This window comes from Phasianus colchicus, chromosome 3 (assembly GCF_987193195.1).
Source record: "Phasianus colchicus chromosome 3, bPhaCol1.hap1.1, whole genome shotgun sequence".
Taxonomy (NCBI): domain Eukaryota; kingdom Metazoa; phylum Chordata; class Aves; order Galliformes; family Phasianidae; genus Phasianus; species Phasianus colchicus.
Window position 1 is genome coordinate 95,877,756 of NC_143438.1, and position 13,774 is coordinate 95,891,529.

Here is a 13,774-nt window from a genome sequence, read left to right on the forward strand (position 1 = left end):
GGTTGGATGGGGCCCTGGGCAGCCTGGTCCAGCATTAAATGAGGAGGTTGGTGGCCCTGCATTGGTGGGGGTTGGAGCCTCATCATCCTTGAGGTCCCTTCCAGCCCTGGCCGTTCTGTGATTCTGTGATTCCAACTGTCTGCACAGTCCTGAAGATAGAGGAGCTTTATAACAAAAAATACAGTTCAGACACCTGTGTGTGGCACTGGATGCACCTTTTTCCTCCCGGCACGGTGCTCCCCATCTCTTTTGTAGCATAAGGGAAAGGTGGCATTTATGGAAGCTGCCAGCAGACACGTTCAAAATGAAAACAGCAAGAACATTTCATAGAGTCGGTGCACCTACGCTGGTAGGTTTGCTGCAGCCAAGAAATGAGCAAGATGAGGGAATTTTGATCCTCACAAGCTGTGTCATGAGGTGTGACAGAGGGAGCCAACGTTTGTTTTGAAAGAAAGAGAGCTTCAGAGCTTTAGATTGGAAGTCAGTCGAGGCCCTTCTTGTGCAATGCAATTCCTGTAAAGAATTAGTCAAGCTGCTCCTAGAACTGATTACAGCTTTCTTGTCTGTTACAGGGATGCCCCATCCCTGAGGTGCTGAGGCCGGGTTGGATGGGGCCCTGGGCTGGTATTAAACGTGCAGGGTGGTGGCCTGCATGCGGCAGGGGGTTGGAGCTTCATCATCCCTGGGGTCCCTTCCAGCCCTGGCCGTTCTGTGACGCTGTGACACCGAGCTGAGAGGTGCGGCTGAGGCGGTGGAAGGAAGGGCTGCCGTTCAGAGGGACCTCAATGGGCTTCAAAGGTGCAACCTGATGAGGTCCAACGCAGCCAAGTGTTGTTGGGCATCCACAGCCTCCTTGGGCAGCCTGTTCCACTGCCTCAGCACCTCTGGCTGAAAAACGTCCTCCTCACATCCAACCGAAACGAGCAGAGATTCCAAGTACAGGGGAAGTGAAACAGTTGCACGAGTTACTGCAATGGTGCTACAAAAAAAACCAGTGCCTCCTCAGTCACTGCTGTCCATCCCTGCAGGCATCCCAGGCCAGGCTGGCTGTGGCTCTGGGCAGCCCGGGCTGCTGGTTGCACACAGCAGGGGTTGGAATCACAGAATCATGGAATCACAGATGGTTGGGTTGGAAGGGACCTCAAGGATGATGGATCTCCAACCCCCACCAATGCAGGGCCACCAACCTCCACATTTCACAGCAGCCCAGGCTGCCCAGGGCCCCATCCAACCTGGCCTCCAACACCTCCAGGGATGGACGGGGCATCCACAGCCTCTCTGGGCAGCTGTTCCAGCACCTCACCACTCTCACAGCAAACAACTTCCCCCTCACATCCAACTGAAATCCGCCCTCCCTCAATTCCAACCATCCCCTCGTCCTGCTGCCATCTCCCCTTCCCAAGAGCTGACTCCCCTCCTGTCTGTAGGCTCCCTTGTGCTGAAGGCTGCACTGATTCACCCCGCAGCTTCTCTTCTCCATGCTGAACGAGCCCAGCTCCCTCAGCCCGTCTTTGCAGGGAGGTGCTGCAGCCCTGCTCATCTCCGTGCTCCTCTGGCCCCTCTCCAGCAGCTCCCTGTCCTTCCTGTCCTGGGACCCCCAGCCCTGGGCGCAGTGCTGCAGACGGGGCCTCACGAGAGCAGAGCAGAGGGGAACAATCACCTCCCTGTTGCTGCTGCCGCCCCTCTGCTGATGGAGCCCAGGATCCCATTTGCCTTCCAAGTCACAAGGGCACACTGCTGGCTCATGTTAAGTTTTTCGTCTATCAGGACCCCCAGGTCCTTCTGTGTAGGGCTGCTCTCAAGGCCCGCTCCTTCCAGTCTGTAGGGATGCCTGGCATTCCTCCGGCCCCAGTGCCAAACTCTGCACTTTGCCGTGTTGAACCTCATCAGGTTCACCCAGCCCCCCCTTCCAGCCTCTCGAGGTCCCTCTGAATGGCATCCCTTCCTCCAACCGTGTCAACCGCACCACTCAGCTTGGTGCTGTCAGCAAATTGCTGAGGGTGCACTCGATTCCATCACTGATGTCACTGATAAAGATGTTACAGAGCACCGGTCCCAGGGCAGACCCCTGGGGGACGCCGCTCATTACCAGCCTCCACCTGGACACGGAGCCATTGATGGCCACCTCTGCCTGCGGCCCTTCAGCCAATTCCTTATCCATCGCGTGGCCCCCCATCACATCCACATCCCTCCAACTGGAGACCAGGATGTGGTGGGGCACCGCGCCAAAGGCCTGGCGAGCGCCGCGCTCCTGTGCAGCCCAGGCCACGCAGGATTCTGAGATTCCACGCTTTGCTTCCATCCGCTGCGATTTGCAGAGAAGGCTGAGCGCAGAGCTGCAGACACGCCGGGGGCAGGCGCCGATTTCCTCGTGGTGCATTTTGGCAGGGCTGCTCTGTGCGCTACGCCAACAAAGAGCACGAACTGCACGTGGAGCAGAGCAGCCCCGGCCGTGCTCTGCCATCTGACGGCGCGCTGCGGCCCTTCCTGGCCGGCTGTGCCACCAAACGGCCCGCAGGGCCACCGCACGGACCGGGGAACAACCCCGATGTGAAGGCATCTGAAAGGGAAACGCTACTTGCCGAGACTGAAGGTGCAGCGCGAGGGAGAGGGGTGAAATGTTAGGAAGATGTTGGAGACGGGATTGCAGTGAGACTCGAACTCAGCTGTTCATCAAGGAGCTTTATTAGATCAGACTCCGCTGCAACAGCAGGGTCGGGTCACTTCTAGCAAGTGTCCACAGACCCAACATACACACAGCGTATTTATACACTTTTTCAGGGGTGACTTCATAGCAAAAAGGGGGGATAACAAAGTGCTGATCGTCTCTTTCGGTTCCTTCCATAACACATTGTCCTCGTTCGTCATGCCTCAGGTAATCTTAACTCTTTACCTTAATTCTCTGAAAAGACACGTGCACCTACCCTTATCCAATAGCCAAAATCTCTGCTCAAGCATTTCAGCACTCATTTCTCAGCTATTCTTACCCTGACAATTCTAAGATCTTGATTTATTTGTTGATTAGTTAACCTAGTGACCCTGCCATGGTCACGGACGGGGCTATACAGGGGTAAATGAGCAGCGCATGTTGCAAACTCAGCGTAAACCTTGCAGTTTCTTCAACAGAAGAGATGACCCAGCTGAGAGCAGGATGCACCGCGGGGCGCAATAACAGAGCACCCGCACTGCGCAGCGCCCCAGGAACGGCAGCGACGTGTTTTTGTGAGCAGCTGGACAAAGCCCTGCTGTGTGCAGTCAGGTGTGCAGGGAAACGCAACCTATTCATTTCGTAGTCATTTATTCACATTTTTATTGGCACGGATGGTGAGATGGAAACATGGATCTCAACCAAGGAGCCCAACACATGACGCACCAGAGCTGACAGGAGGAAAAGCATCTCACTGAGTCAGCAGGCAGATCTCATCCAAGTCCTGCCTCCAGAATGGAGAAGAGCGGAATTACTGAGCCCTGCCATACCCAAATCTCTTCCTTTCGAGCCCCAGCCCCCCTGAATCACAAGCTGCACACCTCAGTTCCATGTTAACGCGCTCCCTCAATCTGCCATCGCCACCACTGACTGTGCACACGGCGGTGCTGAGCCCTGAGCTGAGCCCTGAGCTGAGCATTGAGCCCTGAGCTGAGCTGAGCCCTGAGCTGAGCCCTGAGCTGAGCCCTGAGCCCTGAGCTGAGCATTGAGCCCTGAGCTGAGCCCTGAGCCCTGAGCTGAGCCCTGAGCTGAGCATTGAGCTGAGCCCTGAGCTGAGCATTGAGCTGAGCCTGACGCACGGCCAGCTGCAAACACAGCTTCAGACAGCAGTCAGGACAGGGGAGCAAAGGGCAAATGGAAAGCAGAGCCCTTCTTCTCAGGTGGGTTTGTTGCTGCTGCCATGGAATCCTAGCATGGCCTGGGCTGCAAAGGAGCACAGCGCTCATCAGTTCCAACCCCTGCTGTGTGCAGGTCGCCAGCCAGCAGCCCAGGCTGCCCAGAGCCACATCCAGCCTGGCCTTGGATGCCTGCAGGGATGGGGCATCCACAGCCTCCTTGGGCAACCTGTTCCACTGCCTCACCACCTCTGCATGAAAAACTTCCTCCTCACAGCCAACCCAAACCTCCCCTGGCTCACTTTAAAGCCATTCCCCTCGTCCCATCACCACCACCCTCACACACAGCCGTTCCCCTCCTGTTTATCCGCTCCCTCCAAGCACTGGAGGCCACCATCAGGTCTCCCTGCCGCCTTCTCTTCTCCGAGCCAAACGAGCCCAGTTCCTCAGCCTTTCCTCATAGCAGAGCAGCTCCAGCCCTCTGCTCACGTCCAGCTTCTCGTCCACCCAGACCCCCCAGTCCTTCTCCGCAGGGCTGCTCTCCAGGAGCTCTTCCCCCAGTCTGTATGGATACCTGGAGTTGCCCCAACCCAACGCAGCACCCTGCACTTGGCCTTATTGAACCTCACTGCAGGTTCCCCTGGGGGCTTCTTTCATTCTTTTGCAGCACCGAAGCCCCGCAGCGGCGGCAGCTGCAGCCGCCTGCGCCGAGCTTTGCGCCGAGCTTTGCGCCGAGCTTTGCGCCGAGCTTTGCGCCGAGCTTTGCGCCGAGCTTTGCGCCGAGCTCTGCTCCTCTCTGCCTCCTTGGCGGATCCCCGCAGCCTCGTGCCATTAGCTGGGATTATCGGCAATCCGGGGCAGCCAGGTTTCCCTCCTATTGGCTCTTTGTTCAAAGGCAATTATAGCATAGAGGAGCCCTGCTGGAGACATTAGTGACAAACAGTAATTATCCAAACGTGTTACCGAATGAAGCCAGCGTGACAATACCTACATTGTAATTAGAAAAGCAAAGCAAAAGCGCGAATGGGTGCATAAGCGGAGGCTTCCCTTTAAGTAACCACTATGGCCTTGGAAATAAGAAGGAAAAACAAACACAACTTGCAGAACAAAAGATTCTCAGCTTGAAAAGACGTATCCTTTCAAAACTGATTCTTAGTCACTGTTGATTGGAAACACGCAGGCAAAGTCCTCAGGCTGCAGTGTGACAATGACGGGCCATTGCAGACCCTCGGAGCTGAGATCTCTGCTAGGAAGACGCCCTGCAGACACCGCGTGGCGGTCACCCACGTTTGGCTCAATCCATTCTGCCTTAAACGTGCGTGTGAAAACCAAACCGTGTTCCCTTATTTGGACCTTAAGTTTCCCTGATAGATGGATCTTTTCAGTTTCCTGAGAGACAGACCATCCCAAAGGTTTAAATAATCAAATCGCGTTCTGCGTTCTGTTAGAGAGCCGAAGCCATGGATCTGCCCCGTGCAGATCTGCATGTCCAGCACCCTGCAGCACGAGGTGCAGAAACTGAAGACAGAGTGGCTGCGTAAAACAAAATAAAGCTGTACAGCAGTCCTCTGTTTGCAAGCACGTCAAAGCCAGGCTTGGGCTTCAGCATCCCTGGCAGGAGGCTGTGGATGCCCCATCCCTGCAGGCATCCAAGGCCAGGCTGGATGTGGCTCTGGGCAGCCTGGGCTGCTGGTGGCGACCTGCACACAGCAGGGGTTGGAACTGATGAGCGCTGTGCTCCTGTGCAGCCCAGGCCGTGCAGGAGTCTGTGATTCTGTGGGTCTCTATGTGTCCCTATGTGGCATCTATGTGTCCCTATGGGGATCTCTGTGCCCCTATGTGGGATCTGTGGTTCCCTATGGGTATTTATATGCCCCTATGTGGGATCTATGGGTCTCTATGGGATCTATGGGTCTCTATGTGTCCCTATGTGGGATCTGTGGTTCCCTATGGGTATTTATATGTCCCTATGTGGGATCTATGGGTCTCTATGGGGATCTATGTGTCCCTATGTGGGATCTATGGGTCTCTATGAGTATCTATGTGTCCACCAGGCCTTTCTGTGATTCTATGGTGATTCTATGATTTTGGCACCCCGTGGATCCCTATGGCACCCTGTGGACCATTTTGGCACCCTGTGGGCTCCCTGGGCAGCCTGGGCTGCTGGCTGGCGACCTGCACACAGCAGGGGTTGGAACTGATGAGCGCTGTGCTCCTGTGCAGCCCAGGCCATGCAGGAGTCTGTGACCTACGGGTCTCTATTCGTCCATGGCACTCTGTGCTCTGGACAAAGACCTCCAGGGTACGCACACAGGTTACAGAGCACACACGCACCCACACGGAGGTGTCCCAGAGCGGCACAGACGGGCTGCGAGCAGCCCAGCAGCACAGCAGTGCTTTCTGTGAGCGCAGTTTTGCTCGTGCTCCGCTTCAAAACGCATTTTTTTGGTCTTTAAAAGCACGAACAGAGCATAAAAGCCCTGTCAAAGGAAAACAGTTCAGGCCACGCACGATTCTACCCAGGAGAAAAGAAGAAGAGCAGAGAGAGCAGCACCACGATGGGCGCTGCTGGAGCATCCCTGGGATGGTGCTGCAGCCATCCCGACAGCAGAAACCGCTGAAGGATTTAGGAATCACAGATTTGAAGCTGTTCCACCTCGCAGGTGGCCGTCCAGCTGCACTCCCCAGAGGTGCCGGTCTGCACTTAACACGAGGGGGTGGGAAATGGAATATTCCCTTCCTTCCTGCGAGCAGGGATCATCGCCTCCTCGCATCCCAGTTGAGTAGCGAGGCGTTAATTGGTGTTTGTGCAGCATTCCAGCACGCAGAGGTGGAGGTTAATGGCTCTGTGGGTGCCACCCCATGCAGGAGCTGAGCGATGCCCGGGGCCACGCGGACGGACGGTTAACAGCAGCCATCGCTCCCTGCTCACCGCTTCAGTTGTGCCTCCCGTCTCGTAGCGCCCAGTTAAAGAAGGTCCTAGAGAAGAATGTCCCTCAGCCATGCAATGTCTGCATCATCCTGCCTATTCCCAGGCTCTCGGGGCACCGCCGCCTGACTCCTTGGTCATACAGTCAGAGAATCATAGACCACGGGATCATGGGATCATAGGATCATAGGATCATAGGATCATAGAATGAAAGAATCATAGAATCACAGAACGGCCTGGGTTGAAAAGGACCAGAATGACCCCCTGCTGTGTGCAGGGTGGCCAACCACCAAACCAGGCTGCCCAGAGAACCCATAGGGTGCCATAAGGACCCATAGGGTGCCATAAGGACCCATAGCAGTGCCATAAGGACACATAGGGTGCCATAGGGACCCATAGCTGTGCCATAGGGACCCATATGGTGTCCTAAGGGTCCGTAGGGTGTCCTAAGAATCCACAGGGTGCGACTGGGATCCACAAGGTAAGAATCCATAGGGATGCCCTGAAAATGCATGGGGTGCCATAGGGACACACAGAATCACAATATCATAGAATCCTAGAATGGCCTGGGTTGCAAAGGCCCACGATGATCACTGAGTTCCAAACCCCTGCTGTGTGCAGGGTCACCAACCACCAGACCAGGCTGCCCAGAGAACCCATAGGTGCCATAGGGATCCATACGGTGCCATAAGGATCCATAGGGTGCCATAAGAACCCATAGTGTACCACGGGGATCCACAGCCTCCTTGGGCAACCTGTTCCAGTGCCTCACCACCTCTGCATGAAAAACTTCCTCCTCACATCCAACCCAAACCTCCCCTGGCTCACTTTAAAGCCATTCCCCTCATCCTGTCAACAGCCTCACGACAACTGGTTGTGTACATGAGGAAGGATCACCACAGCCTCTGGGCCCAATGGAAATCAGAAAGGGTTGAAGTTTCTGTATATGAGCAGAAAAAGCTCGAGTAAATGAACATAATAATAATGTTCTGATTGAGGGCTACAGGCTTTACACACTGGAACAGGTTGCCCAAGGAGGCTGTGGATGCCCCATCCCTGCAGGCATCCAAGGCCAGGCTGGATGTGGCTCTGGGCAGCCTGGGCTGCTGGTTGGCGACCTGCACACAGCAGGGGTTGGAACTGATGAGCGCTGTGCTCCTGTGCAGCCCAGGCCATGCAGGAGTCTGTGATTCTGTGGGTCTCTGTGTGTCCCTATGTGGCATCTATGGGTCTCTATGGGGATCTCTGTGCCCCTATGTGGGATCTGTGGTTCCCTATGGGTATTTATATGCCCCTATGTGGGATCTATGGGTCTCTATGGGGATCTCTGTGCCCCTGTGTGGAATCGGTGGTTCCCTATGGGTATCTATGTGTCCGTATGTGGGATCTATGGGTCTCTATGGGTATGTATATGTGTCCCTGTGTGGGATCTATGGGTCTCTATGGGGATCTATGTGTCCCTATGTGGGATCTATGGGTCCCTATGGAGATCTATGGGTCCCTATGGGTGTCTATGTGTCCCTATGCGGGATCTATGTGTCCCTATCTGGGATCTGTGTGTCCCTATGTAGGATCCATGGGTCTCTATGGAGATCTATGGGTCCCTATGGATATCTATATGTCCCTATGTGGGATCTATGGGTCCCTATGGGTCTCTATGTGCCCCTATGGGTCCCTATGGCTACATATGTGTCCCCTGTGTCCCTCTGCGCCCCCTGCTGCCCCCGCCCGCCGCACGGTGTTGGAGCCGGACGAACGCCGCGCTCCCTTCCAACCCAGCCCGTTCCGTGCCCCCCCCGCCCCCCGCCCGGCCATAGCGCCCGCCCGGCTCCGCCCCCCCCCCCCACTCCCTAAAATGGCGGACTCCCCCCCGCCCCCCCTCCCCCCCCCGCCCCGCCCGCCGTGACTCAGCGCCGCCCCGCCTCGCCCCCCCCGCAGCGCGGCGCCGCCCGGCTCACGGCGGCCGCCGGGTTTTGCCGAGCGCAGCGAGGCGATCGAACGCGAAAGGCGGAACGGCAGCGGCCGCCACGCCCGGGGCTGCGGGGAGTCTCGCTTAACCCCTGCGCTGCCGGCGGGGGGCGGGGGCCGCCGGAGCCGCGGGGAGGAGCGGGGCTGCAGCGCCTCCGCTGTGCGGCTGCGGACAGCAAACGGCGTCCTGCGCTCCGGCAGCAGCGGGGCGGCAGCAGCGACGGGGAGGTGATTGTTCCCCTCTGCTCTGCTCTCGTGAGGCCCCGTCTGCAGCGCTGCGCCCAGGGCTGGGGGTCCCAGGACAGGAAGGACAGGGAGCTGCTGGAGAGGGGCCAGAGGAGCACGGAGATGAGCAGGGCTGCAGCACCTCCCTGCAAAGACGGGCTGAGGGAGCTGGGCTCGTTCAGCATGGAGAAGAGAAGCTGCGGGGTGAATCAGTGCAGCCTTCAGCACCTGAAGGGAGCCTACAGACAGCAGGGGAGTCAACTCTTGGGAAGGGCGGATAACTGCAGGACGAGGGGAAATGGCTGGGATTGAGGGAGGGCGGATTTCAGTTGGATGTGAGGGGGAAGTTGTTTGCTGTGAGAGCGGTGAGGTGCTGGAACAGCTGCCCAGAGAGGCTGTGGATGCCCCGTCCATCCCTGGAGGTGTTGGAGGCCAGGTTGGATGGGGCCCTGGGCAGCCTGGGCTGCTGTGAAATGTGGAGGTTGGTGGCCCTGCATTGGTGGGGGTCGGAGCCTCGTCATCCTTGGGTCCCTTCCAACCCAACCATCTGTGGTGCTGTGATACAGGCTGTGCTTAAGGCTGCTCTGCTGAGGGAGCCTGAGAGCCGGCCCTGCTTTGTGGTGCTGCTCCTGCATCAGCCCTGCTGCGCTCCACGTTTATAGGGCCTTAAGGGGCCTTGGGGGCAGTCCTGGGGACGTGGGGCTGTGGGAAAGGCCCTGGGGCTGTGGGGCCGTGGCTGTGGGTAAGAAGGCCTGGGACGCTCAGCGCTCTGCTGAGGGCAGCCTAGGAGCAGCCCTGCTGTGTGCTGCCGCTCCTGCATCGGCCCGGCTGCGCCGCGCACCAAAGTCCTTCCAGCCCGGAGCCAGAGCGTGGCAAGGCCCTGCCCAGCCCATGGCTGCCATCCCAGCGCCGTGCCTGGGCCTGGCCGTGCTCCCCTGCCATGGTTCCTTGGATTGGTTCCCTGCCGTGCTCCCCTGCATTGGTTCCCTGCCGTGGTTCCCTGCCATGGTTCCCTGCCGTGGTTCCCTGCATTGGTTCCCTGCCGTGGTTCCCTGCCATGGTTCCCTGCCGTGGTTCCCTGCATTGGTTCCCTGCCATGGTTCCCTGCATTGGTTCCCTGCATTGGTTCCCTGCCATGGTTCCCTGCATTGGTTCCCTGCCGTGGTTCCCTGCATTGGTTCCCTGCCATGGTTCCCTGCATTGGTTCCCTGCCATGGTTCCTTGGATTGGTTCCCTGCCGTGGTTCCCAGGCCGGCTCGCGGTGCCAGGCCCGAGCAGGTCGGACAGGCTCGGGGCAGACGGAAGGGAGCGGCCGCCCGCGGCTCAGGAATGCGCAGCCCTTATCTCTGGCTCCCCTGCAATCCTGGGGAGGGAAGGACTCTCCGGAGTTTGCCTTTCTCTCGCTCTTACTCACCCTCTGCCCTGGGTGGAGCTCGATCCTGCAGGCTCGGAGGTGCCCGTGAATCAGGCTGCAGGCACGTCCAGGGCGGCAGAGCCGGGCGGCAGCGCGACCCGCCACCTGCACGGCGCACCTGGGAGGTAGGGGAGGTTCGGAGCTCCGGCCCCGAGGGCGCTGCGAAGCGGTGGGCAGCGGCCGGGGGCTCCGCTGCTGCTCCGCTGCTCTGGGCCGGGCGCTCGGAGGCTGCGGGTGGGGGGTGGCTGCTGGGGGCTCAGGGTTGTGAGGGTTGTGAGAACTGCAGGGGGGCGAGGAGAGTCCCAGGAGGTCGCAGAGTCATCGAGGGGCCTGGGGTGAAAAGGACCGCGGTGATCATTGAGTTCCGACCCCCTGCTGTGTGCGGGGCCGCCAACCAGCAGACCGGGCTGCCTGGAGAGCCCATGGGGAGCCATAGGGAGCCATAGGGAGCTATAAGGATCCATAGGGAGCGGTAATCATCGAATCTTAGAATGGCCCGGGTTGAAAAGGACCATAATGATCATTGAGTTCCAACCCCTGCTGTGTGCGGGGTCACCAACCAGCAGCCCAGGCTGCCTGGAGAGCCCATAGGGTGCCATAGGGATCCATAGGGAGCCATAATCATCAAATCCTAGAATGGCCTGGGTTGAAAAGGACCACAATGATCATTGAGTTCCAACCCCCTGCTGTGTGCACGGCTGCCAACCAGCAGACCGGGCTGCCTGGAGAACCCATGGGGTGCCATAGGGATCCATAGGGATCCATAGGGTGCCATAGGGATCCATAGGGAGCCGTAATCAGAATCCTAGAATGGCCTGGGTTGAAACGGCCCACGCCGCTCATGCAGTTTCAAGCCCTGCTCTGTGCAGGGTCACCAGTATCGGCGTGTGTGCTGTGGAGCGGGGCAGCGTGTGGTGGCAGGGCTGGACGAGCCCTGCAGGAGGCCAAGAGCCGGGAGCATCTGCTGCAGCTGGCTGCCCCGTGCCTGCTTCGTGCCCACGCCGCCTGCCTGGCTGTGCAGCTGCCTGCCAGCACGGCCCGCGAGCAGCAGCGCAGGCGTTGGTGCAGGTACGTGCAGAGGCACGGGCAGATGTGTGTGGACGCGTTCAGGTGCACGTATAACTCATTTTTTCCACAGATGTGAGCCTGTCTGACTGAACTCTGGCTTTGTGTGTGTGTGCAGAGAGGAAGGAGGAGGGAGGTTTTGCGTTCTCAGCACTCTGAGTTGACTGCAGTCAGTGGGGCTCAATTACGGCCTTTGTCTGGCCCCGGGACCCAGGTTCTCTATCATCTACAATGGTTAGAGGTGCTTGGGGAGGGGAAGAAGCGCCGTAGAAACCTTCAGCCGAAAGCAGTCAGGTTGTGGAAGCTGCAATCAGCTCTGCTGTGACAGAGGACAAAATGCAAACAGCCTCCGTGCACAGCAGGGACAAATGCAGCACAGAACTCTGCTGGCCAGCATCGCTTTGCACGAGCTTCAGTGGCGTGTTTCTATTCTGTGATTCTATGATTCGGTGATTCTGTTGGGTGAGAGTAAGGAGACGAGCAGACAAAAACAAGGTAGCATCCCTTCATCCCATTAGAACTGGCCCCGGCGTGTGGCGTGGGGGCACGGCGTGATTCATTTTCATTTTAGCCCGGCCTCCGTTTATCCCAGGAGCTGCAGAGTTGGGTTGGGGTGATTGAGGGCGGTGTGTCTGCTGTCATCTGGCAGTGCAAATAGTGGCAGGCTGGGGAAGAAAAAAGTCACGCTCCTCGTGTGGTTGTAGGGAAACCTGCGCGTCAAAGGCAAAGTGAAAATGTCCCAGCAGAGTATGCTGTAATGGTCCCAGAGTGGGAGCAGGGCTCAGAGAGCTGACATTTATCTGCCCTCTAATGGTCCCAGAGCGGGAGCAGGGCTCAGGGGGCAGACATTTACCTGCCCTGTAATGGTCCCAGAGTGGGAGCAGGGCTTGGGAGGCAGACTGAGCCCTGCCTCGTGGCCCAGGCAATTGCTCTGAACAACTGGAACTCGCCAGCAAACCCGGCAGGATTGGACTTCTTTCACTTTCGTGAGTGAGGGGAACACTTCGGGGCTGCTTTTCAGGCCCCATTTGGCAAACCTTGACGGAGAAGAGTTGTTTTCTGAAGCCTCAGTCAGGGTGAGGGGGATCGTAAAGGGCATTTATCCTCCAGATTGCACCACGCATTATTGGGCCTTTTCTTGAAGTTACACACGTTCTCAGGAAATAGCAATCCAAGTGGCAGGCCCAGGGGAACCTCATGAGGTTCAGCAGATCCAAATGCCAGACCTTGCACCCGGGCTGAGGCAGCGCCCATTACCAGCACAAGCTGGAGGATGAAAGGATTGAGTGCAGCCCTGCCAAAAAAGCCCTGGGGGTGATGGTGGATGGGAAGCCGGCACTGGCCGGGAGCCAGCACCGTGCCCTTGCAGCTCAGAAGGCCGACCTGGGCTTTCCTGGGCTGCAGGCAGAGCAGATGGAGGGAGGGGACCCTGCCCCTCTGCTCTGCGCCTGGGGCCTCACCTGGAGATGAGCGGTCCTCAGCACGGGAGGGACGTGCAGCTGTGGGTGCGCATCCAGAGGAGGCCACGGGAATGATCCCGGCATGGAACGGCTCTCCTGGGAGGACAGGCTGAGAACTGGGCTGTGCAGGGAAGGGAAGGGAAGAGGAGAGAGGAGAGGAGGAGAGAGGAGAGGAGAGGAGAGGAGAGGAGAAGAAGAGAGAAGAGGAGAGGAGAGGAGAAGAGAGGAGAGGAGAGGAGAGGGGAGGGGAGGGGAGGGGAGGGGAGGGGAGGGGAGGGGAGGGGAGGGGAGGGGAGGAGAGGAGAGGAGAGGAGAGGAGAGGAGAGGAGAGGAGAGGAGAGGAGAGGAGAGGAGAGGAGAGGAGAGGAGAGGAGAGGAGAGGAGAGGAGAGGAGAGGAGAGGAGAGGAGAGAAGAGAAGAGAAGAGAAGAGAAGAGAAGAGAAGAGAAGAGAAGAGAAGAGAAGAGAAGAGAAGAGAAGAGAAGAGAAGAGAAGAGAAGAGAAGAGAAGAGAAGAGAAGAGAAGAGAAGAGAGAAGGCTGCGAGGTGAGCTGAGAGCAGCCTGTCAGTATCTAAAGGGGAGCGACCGGACGGAAGGGGACAGACTCTTGAGCAGGGTCTGTGGTGGCAGGGCAAGGGGAGATGGCTTCATGCTCCAAAAGGGGGGATTTAGGTTAGATATAAGGAAAAAGTCTTTTGCTGAGGGTGGCGAGGCACTGAACAGGCTGCCCAGTGATGCGGTGGATGCCCCATGGGGGCTTTGGAGGTAAGGCTGGACCCGGCTCTGAGCAGCCTGACGGGGCTGCGGTCCCCGTGCATTGCGGGGCACTTGGAGCAGGCGCCTTTGAGGGTCCCTTCCTAAGGATTCTGTGATTCTGTGACTGACCGAAGGA

General features: G+C 58.1%; 1 protein-coding gene across 1 annotated transcript in view; it reads left to right on the plus strand.

The window, feature by feature from the left end:
• Window positions 1–8,770: 8,770 nt before the first annotated feature.
• The window catches only part of SACK1H (scaffolding CK1 anchoring protein H), a 28,922-nt gene continuing 23,918 nt past the window's right edge, over window positions 8,771–13,774 (plus strand). Inside the window, exon 1 of the mRNA XM_031609653.2 lies at window positions 8,771–10,483. The gene's annotated coding sequence lies outside the window, so the exon portion shown is untranslated. The remainder of the gene's footprint in view (window positions 10,484–13,774) is intronic.